The following is a 20,340-nucleotide window of genomic DNA, read 5'->3' as shown; positions in this document are numbered from 1 at the left end:
CCCCCCGACCATCTTCTCTTATCAGTAATCTACGGTCAACTATATATACCTCATGATAAATATAAATGTACTTTAAAGACGTTTTGTTGTTCAAAATCCACAGAAATTATGGTCGCATACCCAACACTAAACATAATAATTGTTTATAAAATGTTGAATTTTAGTTTTTCAATATTATTTCTCATATTCCGTAATGTTAAGATTATCTCACGGCCTGTTAACAACCATGGATTTCACAATCTTCTACTCAATTAATAAAAAATTTACTGCTGATGCAATACCATGTATGTAAACTTCCAAATATTGTGATAACACTAAAATATAAGCCAAAATTAATTTAGTGACCAACAGGATTGCAAAATTTCCCTATTTTATTTATTTTTTAACACACCTTTTTTAATGATTTTATACACGATTTTTTAAGGCTACAGTCGATATCTTTCAGTATTATAATAAGCCTCTTTCTGATAGATTTATTCGTTCTAGAAATATAATTACATTTCTTTATTAAAAAAAATTATCTGAATAATGATAATTAGCTATTAGCATTAATACAGGCTATGGGTGAGCCAGACTACATTAGAAAAAAATTCTTTATTTCATTTCGCTTTTATATACATTCCGAAAAATTCCCATTAAGTAGTAAGCAATTTAATTCAGTAATAAAAGAGTAAAGGACTTAATAACAATTTTTTGGGCATTTCAATTAATATTTCAAAAGTCCAAATATCCAGGGGGCTTTATTAATTTAGACGCGAATTACCTTTAATTTTTTTTTCAGACAAACAAATATTTTTTTAAAAAATCAACAATAATATTAAAATAGGTGTAAACTGAAACAACTGTAATTGAACATTTTCCTTCCTCCCTCTCGGTACTGATTGATATTCCATGGCGTGTCAAAAGACTGAAAGATCAAACCTTCGTCACAGGCATATTTTATAACAAGATCAACTGAACCGGAAACGAGTTTAAACTCGATTTTATCGCAACTTGATTAACCGTAGCAGATCCAGTAAATCGATTCACTGAACGGTCAGTTTATGACACCTTTCCATTGTGTTGTTTTGTTTTATTTTGTCATCCATTTTAATTAGTTAAATTTAAATGCTAAGCTAGCTAGAAATATGAGCTTACTCTAAAAAGGTTATAACTGAAATTTAATGTACCTTTAAGTAATAGGATAAATACCGTATCACGTTTAGCCACTGAGTAAGTTTTGACACAAAATGCTTTAGGATTGCCGAGTGATTAATCACCATTTTTAGCATCAGTTAGATGAAAATTTGTTTTATAAATTTTCTAATTATAATCTCTTATATTATAACTACAAATAAGTTATATTTGGAAATGTATTTAGGCCAACATCAAATTAAGATGGTGCAATGATGGATTTACGGAAAATTCACGATCGTGTTAGGAGATAATATAGCGGTGTCATATGCATATGTGGCAGTGAGAGCGAGTGGTGGAGTAGGCATGTCAGAATTGTAGAGGATGTAGAGCAGCGGTGCTAACACTAAACCCTAGGGAACTCCTGCTATATTAGGCTTTATAGTCGAGAGGTATAAACCGTAGCTAACAGGGAAAAATATATCAGTCAGAAATGATCAGATGATAAGTTTATCTATATTTCCTTGGATAAAGTATGAAATCTAACCAAAAGTAGGATTATCTAGAAATCATATACAGTCTGTCGGAATTGTAGTGAAGTATCATCTCAGCAATACATCGTTATCAATAGCGCATGGGCAATGGTTATTTTTGATGATCCTTTATTATAAGTTTATAAGCATTGCTTTAAATTAACGACTTACCAAAATAATTTATATTATATCTTTAATTTTTTATATATATATTTTTTTAATGTTTTATCACTAAGCTAAAAAAATAAAAATTAAGCACATCAAAGAATAAATAAAATCTATAATTAATGCTTCATTTTTTTACTTCTTGATCGGTTGCAATTGTATTAATTACGTATTTATTTTCATTTAGTTTTTCTTTTATTTATTAAATGTATTCAATAGTTAATTAGTTTTGGTTCTTTGTACAGCTCTAACAATAACCGGCACAGCTATATCAATGATTCAGTATTACTAAAAAAAACCTGTAGCAATTAAATTAAATTCAAATTTAATGGATTCTAGAGAAGAATTAAAAATAAATGAGAATAAAAGAAAATGTACGGTCAGTAGACTATGTTAAGCATAAATAGAATATGTTTGAAAAATAAATTAAGGTATCTTCAGTCTGATTTAATAAAGTAAATACTAAAATATAAATTAACAAAATTATTTTTATTGTTTTTAGGGCATAACAGCTATTATTCTAAAAATGATTAATTTTAATAATAATTGAATGTAATCTTCGTCATTTAGAGAATAAAATAAAAATATTATTCTCAGAAAAGGATAATATTTTCTAATTTATGTGATAGGTGTGTACATTCTGAACCTCTGGAAATTATTTTTTTTAAAATCCTAACAACACCTAGTTAAATATCGGATAAGTCCGAAAAATGAAAAAAAAATAATAATAATATATTTATACTTTTATTTTTTATTTTGTCACTATAGACCATGAAGTTCATTGGCCGCATGTTTTGCACCAAAACGTGATTCACGACCAAGGTACACGGTGTAGGGTTTTCATTCCTACGTCTGGTTTATAGTATTAAAAATAAAAATTAATTCATCACTCTAGATACATACATATTTTATTTTTGATTCAAATAATCCTTGTAATAAAGATGTATTGTTGTTTGTTTGTTTTTGTTTATTTGGAATAACATCTAAACCGGCGATGTAATATCTTAGTTTATCACTAATATCACGTATAATTAATAGTATTTACGTTGGCTCAATTGTATTTAATAGCAATATTAGATCATTATATCTAATTATATTAAAGTATGTATAATAGAATAAAAAGGAAAATTCAATCTATGTTCCAATTAAAGGTATATTTTATTGTTTATAACTAGAATACTTTTGAAGATATTTTTAAGATGATAAACTTTTTTAGTAGTCTAAATAGTAGTAAGTAGTCTTAATTAATAATAAGATTAATAAGAATTATAAATATCTTTCCCGAAAATACAAATAATAACAGCTTAAGCAATAATATAATATTTTAGCTCATTGCTATTATTATTTTATGTTGGCATTATTGTATTTAATTAGAAAATTTGATCACTATATCTTATTCCTTTAAAGTCCATATGACACAAAAATGTCAAGAACTAAGTGTCAAATATATAGTGATTCCTTAAATAAATAAAAATAACCACAAAGAAGGTAAAGCTGGAGGGAGTTAAGTTGGAAAAGTGCCAGTCTAGGTGTAGTTATTATTGATAAGTGTTTACCCCAAGTTTATGGCAGGATCTTCATAAAATTTCCTACGAAAAATGAAGCATTTAATCTCGGAAAATTCAATTCAGAGATAGTTAGAGAATCATCGAGTTTAGATAAGTCGAAGAATTCGTATTAAGGTATATAGGAAGTATCTACACCTGGCAGGAAAATTACTCGAGTTCCAAGCTAATAATTAATAGAAATCAGATACCTAAAATATTATAAAGTATAATATTTGTAACTATTAGGTATCTATTTTAATTTTTTGTAAAAATTATTTTTGTTAATTTATTATTACTGAATATACGGTTATGAAATGGTAAGTACTGCTGTATATTTTCTAATAGTATTGTGGCAGATTCTAATATATGTAAAAATTTACGCTTGCTTACATTTATATTACCACCACAAACAACCAGCGCACACGACTATGTTTGATAGTGTTAATACCTAACAGTCTTTCATTTTTCACTATAGTGGTTGCATGTCAATAACTGCAATGGTTTGGGAGATATGGTGGTTGATAAAGGGCATTTTATATTTCGACTTTACTAAAACTTCATACTAATAGAAGTTGGTTCAATAAACTAACTTTATTTGCATAACTTTGGTAGATGTTTATTAAAGGAGATGGAACAAGAAACTTCATTAATCGTATATTAACACATTTACTAGTTTATATTGCAATTTATGGAGTTATTAATCAATAAATATACACGTTATTACTGTTGTTTAACATAAATTTGATTTTGAAAATGTCCAAATCATTCATAAAGAGAATAATAATTTTAGAAGAGAGATATTAGAATCGATTTATATCTCAGAAAATATAAATTATATTGTCAACTTCAAATCAGATTCTAAGGGACTGAACCACCACTATTCAGAAATTTTAAGCAGAATAAATATGTAATAATTGTATACAAAAAAGATGAAAAATAAAGAAATGTTCAAATCCTTAAAAAGTAAAAGTATATAAATGGAATAAATATGCATTAATAAAAGTGTGAATAGAGAAGTAAATATGTTAAAAAAAAATAAAAAAATAAGGGGGGGGGTAAATGTATATGTGAGAGAAATACACATAAAATAGGAATAAATTAATTATAGAATTTAAATATATTAAAAAATGTTTGTGTTGTAAGCAGAAAATTAGTAATAAATGTTAATTAAATTATATTGAAAATTGTAAATTAATGTTTTAAGAAAAATTATGTTATATGATAAGGTGATAACAGAGTCCTAACCTGTTGAAGGTAGGTTCTGTTTAGAGTTTGCAAATGTAAATGATAGAGAGAAAAGTGGTTAGTACAAGTTTTAAATTCAGGAAAGAATTATATAAAAGAAATTATGTAAGTAGGAATCTATTTTTAAAAAAACTAAAAATTTTATAATGTTATTATGATATTATTTTAATGATTAATTTATTTAGAGATGGGACAAAGGCAATTAGCCGGCATTTTTAAGAATTTTAAAGAGAAAATGACAATAAAGTAAAGGTAAGACCAAAGAAATCAGTAAGTAATAATGTAAGTGAAGGAAATAATGAAATCGTTATAAAAATAATTAAAAGGAGCTGTTTGTAGGTATCCTTGAAAATGACCTAAGTGGTCGAAACGTTGGAAGGTTTTAAAAAGAATAAAGTAGAGAAAAAAGGATCAAATTTGTTTTTAAATAAACTAAACCACTCTCAAACAAGAATATATTAATAAAAATTATTCTAATACATTTACTAGTTTATATTCCAATTTATGGAGTTATTAATAAATAAATATACACGTTATTACTGTGTACATCTGATTTTATTCAGTTCATATAATTTACTTCCTCAAGCAGGACCCAAGAATGTATTTCAAAGTATGAAAACTTGTACCACTACAACGCATGAAGAGTTAAATGTTCAGAAAGAAGGAAGTACTTTTTCATGAACAACGGTTGTGCGAAGAAGTGAATTCTTTATGTGTACGCCCATCCTTTTCCCAATTAAAAGTAAGCATTTTTTAAGCCTTGGCTGACCCAGGAGGGCTCCTGAACCCATAGGAGTGGTGCAACACGGCTACAGTACCATAATAAATAATTATTTTCCACAGCTGAATTCAAACCTGAATTCCTGTAGCCACTGCTCCTTACCGGCTCAGAATCCCCGATTCGAAAGTATAACCTAGGTGAAATCACAATACAAACATAGAAATTTCATAATAAATTAAAGAAGAAAAATTTTAAGTTACAATAGTAATACTAGATAAATCAAAAGGGAAACATTATAAAATTTCGAACACAAATATTTTCGATCTCTAACGAAATATTGTTCACAGTTTAAATAATAAATAGTCAAAAAGAATCAAGGAATGCCAAAAGAATTTTTTTTTAATTAAGAATTTTTTATCCTATTGTATGGCGCTATAATTCCCCAATGGGAATTTATCCTCCACACATATTCGACTGCAACCAAAAGTTCTTTCTACATTTTGCAGCCTACAGAGTTTAGGTTGACCTCTGCTAAATATTTGGTTTCCTTCACATATATTTGTTTACAGTATCATAAAATAATTTACTAGTTCAACAGGTTGTACACGACTCGTAATTAATAATATAAAGTTTTCAATATAAAGCTTTCTGTCTAATCCAAATTGAACATTAATTAATCAGAATTTATTTGTCCAAATACAAGTTAAGCTAGTCTTTTAAATTATCATACCAAACAACTAACAGGATAAAAGCTTTATTTATTAGATTGTTTTTGCAATGCACCGTCCTTAATGTCAAACGGCAAATGCACACTGTGAAAATGACAGTGAGTGATGTGTTCAGCATTGGAACCATACAGATATTAATTGCATTGACTTGGACCTACCTTGACAAGTTGAGTGACGGAAGATGGCCCTGGTTGATGGGAGATGGTGGAGACCGTGCCCAGCTGCTGCAGTGGTGGTGGTGAGCCTTGGCGTGCCCCACAGGCGGCAGAGAGCCTGCAGGCGTAGTAGTACATAGCCATCTTGGAGGCTCTGCCCTTCTGGGGGATGCATTTAGCATCAATACATAACCTGCAACATTGTAAAGAATTAGATTAAGGTAAAGCCTTCATATCTACAAGTCAAATCACCTCGATCAGTTGGAAAATGGAAAAAAAGTCCCAGTAGAACAACTGTGCTAAATATTCAGAAAATATATGTCCAAAAGCGTGTTTAATTGACTAAATTAGAAATTACTTTAATTTAAAAGGACTATTGCTAATTGATCTATAAATTGTAAGATATATATTTATAAACCATATTTCATGATGAGTAATAGGAAGAAACAATGATAAAAATAATATAGATATCACCTGCAGTAATAAAACGTATTCTATGAAGGATATGAATGTAAATTTGGTATGATAAACTCATTAAGGAACAACTGCTTAGTGATTCCTATGGGCCGGCCTAAGAGACGTACATTAATCTGAGTGGCTTAGTAGCGTATGATATAAAATTCCGTTTGATCGGGTATCCGTAATTGTGCAACCACCATCATAATTGAAACGGCAGTGAGAGCACCCAGGCTTTCTTGTCTATAAGGGCACAGGGTAAGGGAAAGGACATAACTTATTAAATTCAAAATTAATTTTTAATTAACAGAGCCGTGAAAATTGCAATGAAATGATTCTGATATTATTTTCAGTGTGTTAGATTTGTATAAAATCAGAATTATAAAACATTATTTCTGTAATTTTATCTATTATTCCCATTTATTATAGTTTTGCACTCCAAAAACGACTATATAAATTCAGTAAAGTAGAATAATTCTGTCATTGTAAAATAATATTTAATTATAAAACGATTAATTCTTAATTATAAAACGATTAATTCATAATTTCTGGACACACACTGAATAAAAATGGTTCCAAAGATATAATGATTAAATAGACCATTTATCATAAATAATAATTAAGTAGTAGATTAAGAATTTTATTTTGATGTTTAAATAAGTTATTATTAGTATGTAATATTTTTAAAATTGTATTTTTATGTATATTAATTATTAGCAGCTTTATTCCGTTTGTTTTTTGTGGGATTCACTTTTAATTAATTAACTATCAATATAGTGGGAGTGGATAGCTCATTAGTAAGGCAATGGACTACTAACTCAAAGGGTCCTGGGTTCGAATCCGGCTAGCCAGACAATTAATATGTTTCAGTGAAGCCGTTGAGTCAGCCCTGTGGATTCGGGGCATTCCCAGCCTCATCATAAAGTGGGTAGTACCCTTAACTGAATAAAAATTCAAAAAGTAATTCTGACAAAATCAACTCCATGCACAACCTTTGGTCCAGTTTTTCTCGCGGCTTTTGTATCTAAAATATACAAAATTAATATTAAAAAAAAATTATAAATTACTCTTAAATTATATAAACTAAAAGATGTATTATCCATATTTCGACAAAATTGATTATTTTTTCAAACTTAATTGGAAACCAAATTGTTCTCTTTTTTAACTTATATTACCGCAGCTCACAATGAGACTTTTCATACTCTTCAGTTGCATTGGTCATTACATTATTATTATTTATTTTTTTGCAAATTGAAAGTTCAGTTTTGTTTTTCGAAATTAGTTCAATTTATTCTAGTCTTAATTAAATGTTTATTTATTCATTGAAACATTAAAATATGTCAAATCATTAACTGATTGTTTTCCAAAAAATGACATTTAAAAAAAACAAACGGCATCTTTAAAGATAAACTAACAAAAAAGGTTTCAATATAGTAAAGAGTAGAGGAAATGCCCACTTTGAAAGCTAAGATTCCAGGCCAGCTCATCCCCACACACAGCACGCACTCCATTTCATTTCCCCACAGAATACGGCACCAATTTGCCACAACTCCGATTGTAAAACGCAACTAAGGGAGCACACACTGCTTTAGCGAACAAATACAAAACTACTAACACAGGGATTTCACAACGTGCTATGAAAGTTTAAACAAAAGATTCCATGGCGTTTTATTGAATAATTTACTGCTTGTTCATTAAGAAGAAAGTAGTCTGAACTTTTTTTTCATAGTATCAACCTAATCAGAAAAAGAACCATGGTTAGATTAAAATTTAAAAATTTGGTGTGGGGGTGGGCATAACTTTAGTTACCTCACTATTAAAATTGAAATTAATCCTCGCTCGTGTCAGAACTGTAAATTATTCACTGCCGAAATATTGCCCACTACTAATTTTTCAAATGAGCCTTTTAGTTGAATATCTAATTTCAATATTTTAAATAATATTTCCTTTACGAAAATCCAACATTTTTTTTTTCAGCAGTATGACACAAATATAAAAATATAATAGTTTACTCGTATTTACATTCTATTCTTTATCATTTATTCAAAGTTGAGTTTTGTTAAATAAAATCAATAACAATAATGATTTTATGGTGCTAATCATTCAGTAAACTGAAAGGTTCGTGTATAGTCTAAATGAAATTACAAACTAACTATTAAGTAATTAAGGAGACATGAAAACACTTATCAGACTGCCGAAAGGAATAACTCACTTCAATTCAAAACAAATAGTATAAAATCGAAAATATAAAGTGGGAATTTTGATTGATTGATTTTAAGGAAAACGAAGCTATAAATTTCAAGTAACAGTAACTCTATATATAGTAAAAAGTAAAAACTTTATATATCCAAATAACAATATAGTAAAATAAAAATTAATCTGTACTGCTACGACTCATGAAGGCTCCGAAATTCATTACTTCGTATGAAAGTACTGTTACTAGACCAACAGTCGTGCGAGGAGATGATTTGGTCAGGGTTAAGCTCAACCGCCAGATCTTTACCCAATTAATGGCATCCACTTCATGAGGGAGGGTGGGACAGGCAGGGACCCCTCACCCACAGGCCTAACTCACGGCTACAGTGAAATAATTATCTGCCACAACAGGATTCGAAACTTGATCCGTGGAGTTAGTATTACAGTGCCTTACCACTCAGCTACCCACATTCACATAATAAAAATATATATTTAATTTAAAAAAATTAATTAATTATCTTTTAAAACATTGGTTCAATACTTAAAAACAACAAACACTGCGCTCAACGATCCAAAGACCTTTTTTAGTGGACAAATAACATATAAATATGTATTTCCATTTGATACTGTTATCTGAATTAGTAATATTATGATGGTTCAAATGGTTTGTTATCTAAATAAGGAATTTCACCAATCATTTCAGAGATCGTTATTAAGTAATAAAACTATTTTCGATTAATGTTAAAAGTTTTCTCATATCAGGAACCGAACGTTTTTAAAAGCAGTATCGTCTTTAGAGTATAAATTGAAACGGGTTTATTGGAAAACTTTCCCTGAGGGAAGATGGAGGGGGAAAAAGGTTTAGCTTTACAACAGATAGCTCGAACAGCCTTTTTACAAGAAATGTTTGAGAAATCGAAATACACTTATACAATGTACAATTGTTGTAAAATGGTGTGTAAAAGAGCTTCGGAATTTATACGTCTTATTAAAAGTTTGAATTATTTTTTGCAGTTTTGAATTATTTATATTAATAGAAGAGGTCTGAATTCCTGTAGGATCACTAGGACTACGCGATAAATGAGAGATGTCTCGAGTCTGAATATAGGTGCATATTATATTGTAAGGATATCTGTAATTATAATTAAGTAGTAGTAGTTTTAATATTATATACTTTTGATAATTATTATTTCATTTTAAATAATTTATTCATGAAACTTTTTTTATAATACATTTTTTCTAATTTATTTATTCATCTAGCACCTACCAATTGTCTAAAAATCACATATCAATCATAATAGATACAGGACATAGTTTTAAAATTAATGAATCTTGTACTAAACCTTTCTTTAAATAGTCATTTAGTAAGAATAAAAAAAACATAAGATAAATAAACAAAAGTAAAAGTTTAATAACGCTCAGCCTACTTTATATTAACTATTTGATAATTAATTTTAGCAAGATTTTTTTTTGTTTCCAATTATTCAAATGCATTTACAATGTCAGAAACATCTCTGAGTCTGCTAAAAATTTCAGTAAGTATAATATTATTTTTTTTAATAAATATTTTAATTTATTTTATTCTAACTTTTTAAAATGCCTTTTATTGTATGTATATATATAATATGTTATTATGATAAGGCCCAACTAACAATGACCAATGGCATCATTACTGTGATTGTACCAATAGATTGCAAGTGTTTGAACTATAACATTTTTTTAAAAACTCTTAATAATTAGTAGATAATAAAAGTTACGAAAGATAATTTGAATTGTATATTAAAAATTATTAGTTAACTAATTTATTGATAATTTATATTATTGGCAAATATATGAGTATAGTTAAAGTAGCCATTGGTGTAAAATCAATATTTACATAGTTAAATTGTAAAATTAGTTATTTATTAAAAATATTTTGAGTTTAATCTAAAATTATAATAATTTGTTTATTATTTCGGTTCCAAGACGCAACTTTTAGGTAAATAAGGTATCATTTTAATTATATGCTTTATATTTAATAATTAATAATGCCTCATCTAGTAAAAATCTATATGTTAAAGTAAATAATCAACAATATAAAGCTCTCTCAACCTCATATATAAACTGTTTCAAGAACTTAGGTCTGATATCGTTTATAGAGCTAAAAAAGATAATAACTGACAATTTTAGAATAACTCGTTTCTTCCAATTAAGAAGATATATTAATAACATATGCAATAGATATATTAATATAATATATTAATAATATAATGTAATAGATATATAAATAACATATGCAACTCCACATAACAAAACTGCATAATCGAAATGTGATCAATGTCAGCTTATTCGTCCATAAACCAAAAAAAAAAAAAAAAAACTGACCCTTCAAGATAGTATGGTGAAACACCAACATAATAATACATAAAATGTTCACAGCAGTAAGCCCCCAAAACACTTAGCTGATATTCAAAGAACCAGAAGCAGGGACTTACTGAAGTATTTTTAAATTCTCTCCCGTCTTCCCTTTCTCATTCTAACAAACTCTTCCCCTTCATTATTCAATATGTATATCAAGCCCTGAGAACCAGAATCTCTATTGTGTCTCTAAAGTCATTTGTATTTCTTGTAAACTATATTGTAAGTAAGTACATCTGTTCATTGTGGATATGCAAAATTACCATTTAATATGTTTTTTTTTAAATTTCAATCTTGAAGCAAGAAACGATTCCAGGTCGAGGAAAGTATATCTTAAATAAAATTATGTGTGTTAAAAGTGAAATATTGCAGGCTATCAAAAACATCTCAATGAACTGATGATTAAAAAAAGTTTGAGAAGATTTTTTTTTTAAATGTCTATTAAATATAAGGTTTTACTTTCTCAATAAATTTTTCTACCAAGGAAAACGAGAAGTCCTAAGAAATAGAAAATCAATATGATCAGAAAAAAAAAATCAAATAACAACTATGGGTCTCCAGCACTTTATTGATCTCTACTTAGAATAAATTATAGTATATTACTATAATATTTAATTTCAGTTTCATAAATTTATGATGCAAATTATCATTAATTATTATTTCTATTCTTAAGGATAAAATTTATTTTAATATTAATTCATCATCTGTTTCTACTACATTTTTTAAAAATCAAAATTATTTATACAATCTATTTCACCATAGATAGTATTTGCTCTGATTGACTATATGACTCGACTTACTTATGGAAGCAGACACATCCTCTGCTGAACACTGAATACTAAGTTCAGAGCCTCTGCACGAATCTCTAGTACAATAGGAACTAAAATTCCTAAGCTAATTCTGCCCGACTAATATATTTCTCCAAAATTAGGATTATTTAATTTATTTTTTAATTATTGTGAATTTTGTTACTTGGAATAATATGTGAGAAAGTAAGAAATTTGACATAGTTTGCGGTATAGATTGCCGTGATGTCCACAGGCTCTGAACTTAACAGAACATATATTTTTTTAAAAATACGATGAATAATTTTAATTTCAAACATTTTTACAGAAAATAAAAATTGAAATAAAGGACGACGTCCTGAAAAATTTAAAAATAAATTAAAGGTGTAATATATATTGATAATTTACAAGACAAATATACTTAATTATAGATTAATATTTTAGTCATGTATTATAGGTGACAATGCGCCTGTCTGCCAACCCAAAGCTTGCGAGTTCGAGTCCCCGGCCCTATCCGGGAATTTTTTCAAGTATATAATTATACAATACTCACTCGCAGCCTCTCCCCGGGCATTCGTGAGGTCCGTTAGCCAATGGGTGGCACTCACAAAAAATAGGCGTGGGAGTGACAAGCCACCCCATGAAAACCACGTCACGAAACGCGTAATGTATTTCTTAAGTACATCGCGCTAGGCCTTGGACCTCCACAATCTGTCGCGCCAATAATAATAATAATAATTATTATTATAATAATATATTCTAGAACTGTTAAATAAAGATGATAATGGTGCTGGACGCCGATAGCTGCTCTACCGACATGCATTAATAAAAAAAACACATAATAATTATGAGGCTGTTTCAAATAGTTAATAGTTAAAAAATGGAACAAAAAAAAACCTTAAAACTTGAAATCAAGCCATTTTTTTAATCTACTCCTATTTCCTTTATCTCACTTCGTTGAGTAAGCAAAACAGAATTTTTTTCTTTCAAACTTAATAAAACAGAGTCCCTCAGACGATTCCGTCTTTTTCCCCTTTTGATATTGTAATTAATAAAATACGGACCTTTGTTATCTTTAGGGATTTGCGTCCTGTTGGAACAAAAAAAAAAAAAACTTCTTTAATAAATATAAAATGGCCCGTATAAATGAGACGCGGCTAAATTACGAATAAGGTAATGAAGAAAAGGGAAACAATTTTTCCAGTTGTTTCAAATTAGTTGTTATCCTATTGGGAGAAAGAAAATAAAACTTTATGGAGGACAAGAAAAAACGCTTTATGGATTAGAAAACTCTTTGTTTAATTTCCAGTACAAAAGTCCTGAATCGCTTAAAACTTTCCTGCAGACCCTAACCTTTTTTTCTTCGCCCTTATTATATCCTCGACGGGGTTTTTTAAAATGATTCACCTCCCCGTTAGGGCGAGTTACCGGAGTTCTCACCTGGGCCTTGAATTAATTAAAATTCAAAGTGTAATATGATTTGTAAGGATTCGTTAGGCAGTTTTGCTCAAGATGGGAAAAACTCACCAAGCAATGCCTCACTACTTTTTCATATTTCATAATTATAGTTTATAATTTTGACTTAGTAATTCTAGACAACTACAAAAAATCACTCTAAGCTTAAAAGTGAAAATAGTCAAATTCGTAAGACTCAATGAATTCCTTAATTCTATTATTCAAACGTGTTCATTAGTGGAATCATCCTTTCGTTAAATGTTTAGATTTTTTGTATATATTACCGTTATGAATTAATTCGTCATATTCAATTGAAACTTTTGTATGTATATGAATAATCCATATTGAGTTAATGTTAATTGAAACTCCAAGAAACTACCCATGATTGAAAAACAAGATAAAATTCATAACTGTATTCTTATATTTTTTTAATGAAACAAATATTGTCCTTGTTATTTATATCCTATTGAGAACCGATCTAGTACAAAATTTGATGCTGAGTTTCATTTTAAAATTCAGTAAAACAGCAAATATTGAGAGGAGCCATTCTATAAAATCTATAGAAATGAAGGTATGCCATTTTTTTTTCAAAAAATATTTATTTATGCCAAAATAAATAAAAATATGACAAGAAAAAATATTTTGGTTTTTATTAACAGGTTGCAAAGGAAAAGATTAAATTTAAGTTAACGTTCTCAACAATCCGTTGAAGAACTTGATGTACCAACAGTAAAATACAACTATCACAGTTAATTGCACAGATAGTATTTTTAGTTATTAATTGTTTTCTCCAAAAACATCAAAACTTTAGTTTGTTTTAAAGTAATATCTGTTGTGTTGAAATAATGAAATAATCGCAGGAACAAACAAATAGGAATATTTCATATTTCATCGGTAAATCACCATGCACCAAGCATATAATAACGCGATAAAGAACTATATCTAATATTAAAAAAAAAAAAAAAAAAAAAAGAGAAATTATAATAAAAAAAAAAATACATCTGTCTATCTGTTGTATAAAATTATTTAAATACACAAATGGAGTCACACATATAATAACAAAAAACGAAATGAAAAAAAATCTATGTACCAGAGGAAAAATATATACACTGGCAATAACAATCTTTTTAAACTGAAAAAAAAATTCCATCGTCTCGCAGCTACTGAAACACAACCCATCATACCAAATATCAGGTTAACGTGATTGGAAAGTAAACGTAATGGTAATCAAATAACCTTCCGCTGTTATAAATTGGTCTATAATCAACCTATTAAGAGCACAATGGTTGTAGGGTTACAACTTTATCTTGATTATATATTTAATTTTGTTTAAATATTTAATAAAATCTAATCCATTTAGTTTTGAGCACATTTAACTTTCAAAATCTTATCGCACCCTAATGACATGAAAATGTTTTAAAAGGGGAGCGCGGTGGCACCGTGGTAAGGCACGATGCTACAAGCTCCAAGGATCCTGGATCAAATCCGGCTAGGTAGAAAATTTGTTTTTGTTAGACTGTAGCCGTGAGTCAACCCTGTGGGTTCTGGATCCTCCCTTGGTTCCATCCAGCCTCATAAATTTGTTACCCTTAATCATGTAAAAATCTGGCGGTCAAGCGTGATTCTGACCAAATCACCTCCTTGTACAACTGCTAACCTAGTAACAGTACTTCCTTAGAAAGTATTGAACCCCTGACCCTTCATGGGTTGTAGTGGTAGAGAATTTATTTTTTTTTTACATTTAAAAAAAATTAAATTTTTAAATTGAATTCTGAAAGGGATACCAACTTTATTTTAATTATATATTTCATTTATTTGTCAAAATTTACTAAAACTGAATTCATCTTTTTTTAGCTACATTCAACTTTTGAATCCTATCGCACCCTCAATGCCATATTAACCTTATTCTAATATCAATAGTTTAGAAAATGGATTAAAAAATTCAACTGCGGTAGGGTTACTAGCTTTATTTTAATTATACGTTTAATTTTTTTTTTCTAAATTTACTAAAACTGAATCCATCAATTTTTAGCTACGTTCGACTTTCAAAATCCCACTCTCAATGCAATTACTATAGTACTGGCACTGGTATTTGGTGGGGGGGACAACAAGTCCGGCAAGTGGGTCTAGTGGTCCTTTTTGCCAACCCCTGACGGCTACCTGGGTTGCAGCAGCGTACTAACCAAGGTGGGAGTGTCAAGATTCATTCTTCAGGCCCACAAAAAAATGAATGTTTAACTGCCCCACGTAAAATCGAACCCACAACGGTCCGAACCGAGCGCACTGGGACCTGCGTACTAACCCGCACGGCCGTCACGTTCCAATACAATTACTAACATAATTCAAATATCTAGTTCAGAAAATGGATTTAAAAAATTCAGTTTTCAAATTAAATCTCATTCTCGCTTGTTTTCTAATCAAACTAATAATAGTTGAGCACCTTAATGCTGCTTCATAATGATGAATTCTCCAAAAGATCAACTTTTATTAATTTTGTAAAAACCATTCGGTATAATTATTTTAACCATTGCTGACTTTTGACTTCTATTTTTAAGTGCTGGACCGGGCGTTTCAACTTTCTTTATATTATAAAAGGCGCAGGAAAGCTTTTCGTAATAATTAAGTAGTGGGAAAAGGGCGCATTTTCTTTCATAGCTCCCTCTCCAACGGAGCCAGTTGAAAATTTAAAGGGAAATATTTTCTCAATACGCTTCCCTTTTCCAGAGGTTGTGATGAATAGGAACACCTAAAGGTGTTTCTGAATTGTTAAAAGGGAGGAAGATCCTAGCTCAGGAAATAAAATACAAGATATTGGAAAAATTTAGAATATTCAAGGCTATTCACTTTCCATTTTCTGGAAAAAAAAGAAAAAAAATATTTTTCTGTAAATAAAACAAAATAAAACTGGAGAAAAAAACGACCTCTTTAAGTAATAAAAATTATTAAGCAAAAAGTAGTGAAAATACTTCTCCAGTGAGAAAGATAAAACAAATAAGACAGTGGACTTCACCTCAGCCAAAAACGGTCAACCTAAATCACTATATTTGGTTCATATTTATATTATTTAATTTATTCGTGTCCCCAATTTTTTTTGTTCGTTTTTACATTTTTAAGTTGAAAAAAGTAGTTAGTATTAATAAAAAGGTAATTTCAGAAATAACACCATTACATTGAACCATCACATCGTCATTAAAATATATCTAAATATAAAATTTAAAAACGTGAAAAATATCACAAACAGATGCAAATTTTATCACGTTTTTAAATTAAAAATCAAATTATTTAAAGGGATTATTTCACTATTACATAAAAGTATTTTGAAGTATATTTTTCGTTACATAGAATATCTAAGGGTTAAAAAAAGGAATTGGTTAGCTCTAATATTTTGTGAAAATCGTTAAAAATGCTACCCCCTCTTCCGGTCATTTACAATTCGTTGATGCCATTAACAGAACAGTGGAGTTACGTGATACCGTACGGGTTAGGAGGTAGATCCCAGAACCCGGTTTGGAACATTTAAGTTCGATTCCAACCTGGGCTAAGTTAATATTTAATTTTACATGTACCAATAACATAGCACCATTTATATACTAATATCTAGTTTTCACCGACTTTCAGTAGAATTGGAAAACCTATTTTTCATGAATAGGTGGGTCATATGCGTAAAAGAAATGTGAGAATAAAATTTGATTTTAACCAGTACAAGCACAGAAAAAATCAATAATATTGGATCAACAATAGTTTGTATTATACCCGTCATATGGATTTGACAATAGGCAATTCAGCAGCCCGACATAGTCGAAAAAAAATTTTCCTTTCAAAGTCTAAAACCCTAAATTCTAAAAAAAATTTTTTTACTTCTTGCATAAATACATATCTTTAAACTCTTTGGGAATCAGCAAATAGTAATAAGTAGATCGAATCAAATTAAAAAGTTGATTTTTCCGTAACCTAATGTCCAAAGTTCAGAAAAAACAACTGGACGAATAATTAAAGAATCTTCTATATTGTTTAGAAACTTTTTAATCATTCAGTAATATATAATATAATGTGTAAATAAGTTGGCATCTATGATAAATAAAGTTAAGAGTTCAACTTCTTTACGGTTGGTGCAAATATATAAATAAAAATAGAGATCTATGTCTGTATATGTTACTTCGCTGCCTTTTAATGATATGAGATTTTCAGTCATTATCAATCTTAATAGGTTTCCACATTCTGTAATCTATTATAAAATTATTTTTAAAGATATTGACATAATATGTAACTTAGTTTAGATATGATACATATTATATACACATGTGCAAGTAAGACAAAATATATTGAGATCCAAACGGGGTTTCATAGCTTCCATCCCGCACAACGCATCGGTCGTACGGTACTAGTATTTTCAAGGACCGCGACAACCATCTGAGTTAAAATTAGAAAAACCTTTTTCTTTTTAGCTATTGAAATAACAACAAATTTTCAAAATAATTTATTTTCATGAAATATTTGTAAAATTATATTTAACAATGTTCAAATTTTAACATTCAAAAGCCTATTAAAATTGACTAATGGAATAACCCTTTTTTGTTAGCATATTATTAGTTATTATTTGTAGATTAAATTACAATTTATAATAACGATAGTTTAAAAAAAAAGTTTCTGTATTTCTTTATAAAGTACATTATAAATTTAAAAAATTTAATTACACAGTCCAATAATCAAAAGGTCTTAGAATTTTCGTGGGAGTCGTAATTACTCGCCTCCTAGTTTTTTTTTTTTCTGATAAACAATAAGGTTTACTGATAAATATCAAAAATAAGAAAATGAAGTAGATAAAAGTTTCCACATTTTGTGTCAGTAAGATGTTTTACCCGGTAAAAACTCGGTTTTTAAAGTTAAATCGATGTCATTCTCTCTCACCTCTATTTCCCTTCAAAAGATAATAATAATTATTAAAAATAAACATAAGTATCTTATGAATCCTTCGACTACTGAATTGACTTTTAATCAATTATTTAATAAAGAAAAAACAGGAGAATATAGTTAAATTATTTCAGAGGTTATTGAAATAATTATAATTTTTTAAAAATAAATAAGCTAATAAAATATAGTTTTTGAAATATACATCAAATATTATGAGTTAGGCTAGTTAAATCCGTCCCAAACACAGAATATTATCAAATACATCTATAGCCAAGGAATTAGAAATATAACTGATAGAAAAAGAAAATCAACCAACTGACACCTTTACATGTTAATAATTGTAGTTGGTAAGATAAAAACATTTCAAATCAATAATTTTTGTGTAAATCATTGTATAGAAAATAACAAAGAAAGCTGACAACATAACATATAAATTTAATAAGTTATAAAACATTAAATCATTTGTTTTGTTTTTTTACTTCAGCTAATTTGTTTCATAAAATAATTAACTTTAATCTAAATTGTGATGAGAGGCAACTAGGGGCGTCATGATATATGTTACATGTCATATTCAACATAAACACATATACGATATATGTATCAAAAATATGCCCGAGTTCTTTGAATATATAAAATCCAATAATCCAATATTATTGAGGTCATTAGATAAACAGAATCTAACAGGTTGAAAACAAAGAGACATTTTAATATTTGCATTAAACAAAATGCCTATAATTATGACAGGGTTTAGGCCTCTTCGTAAAAAAAATGTACGTTATCTTCACTATCAAACTCAGAAAATCGAAACTTGGTTTTATATATATATATATATATATTGTGTGTGTGCATTACGTTATCATCATCGTCGTTAATGTTGTTTATTGGATTTAACTTTTAATATTCCTTTGTATACGTAACAATTATAAAAAAAAAAAAAATAACCAATGTATTTATAATTATATTTGATAGCAGAATTAAATCATACAAATGAAAGCATAAGATTTACCGAAACTTTATTTTAGCCTGGTCTAATGATATTGATTATACCAGTATCCTATCTAACCAGGTTCTCCGAAGTAAAAGAGCTTCACGAAAAAGCTTGCTCCAAGTCACTTCCGATTGAATTATTGACTTCTCTATTGCCTGTACTGACGGAAATTTCTACGACACGCGAACCACTCTGACGTTGTCAGCTAGGAAAACACGCCACCAACGGGGTATTCTTGAAAATCAACTACCTATGACTATACCGGAAATATGTAACAGCACGAATATCCAGAAAACAGAGCTTATATTTTTTTCAAAGGAAAAACAATTGTTCACATAAAAATAAATAATGTATTTGTACGAAGCTTTTTATAGGTAATTTTACACAAAGAAAGGTGTATTTTTCATTCTAGCGCTTATCAACAAGCTCCCGACAAACGGATTTTAAATTTATTTATTACTCATTAAATAAAACATATATTTAAATCAATGAAATCCTTGTGTATAAGGAAACAATATATTTGTATATTAGTCATTAATTTATATTATTTTACTTAATCAAGTTAATATTTAAATAATACAAAACTGTTGAATTGTGTATTGAATACACCTGGAGATGTAAAGGAGTTGACTAAAAAAATGATTTTTTACATTTTTCTCGGATTCATTTTTCATCATAAAATAAAAGTATTCTTTTTCTATAGATTTCCATTGTACGGAAACCTATATTACATCATGTTTTACGTTTTTTTTTATGAGAAATAAACAAATGACTATTTACTTACGCATCCCAACGCTTAAATAAAATCAATTAAGGAGTCTGATTTAATAAATTTAAAGTTTTAAGTCTGAATTTGTATTTTTAATGAAATCCATTTATTTTATCATCACTTGTTCATTGGCCCTATGGAAGAATTAAGTATAGGCAGTTCCTTTTCAGGCTTCT

At 28.6% G+C, this 20,340-nt stretch overlaps 1 long non-coding RNA gene across 2 annotated transcripts in view; it reads right to left on the bottom strand.

The window, feature by feature from the left end:
• The window catches only part of LOC136795262 (uncharacterized), a 605,676-nt gene that overhangs the window by 425,323 nt on the left and 160,013 nt on the right, over window positions 1-20,340 (bottom strand). For both annotated transcript variants that reach the window (XR_010842836.1, XR_010842835.1), the window contains exon 2: window positions 6,211-6,400. This is a non-coding gene — a long non-coding RNA (uncharacterized lncRNA). The remainder of the gene's footprint in view (window positions 1-6,210; window positions 6,401-20,340) is intronic.

This window comes from Halyomorpha halys, unplaced genomic scaffold (assembly GCF_000696795.3).
Source record: "Halyomorpha halys isolate HHAL.00 unplaced genomic scaffold, Hhal_1.1 Scaffold167.1, whole genome shotgun sequence".
In the NCBI taxonomy this organism is placed as follows: Eukaryota; Metazoa; Arthropoda; class Insecta; order Hemiptera; family Pentatomidae; genus Halyomorpha; species Halyomorpha halys.
The sequence above is the reverse complement of the archived record's forward strand: the minus strand, read 5'-3'. Positions and strand labels throughout refer to the sequence as shown.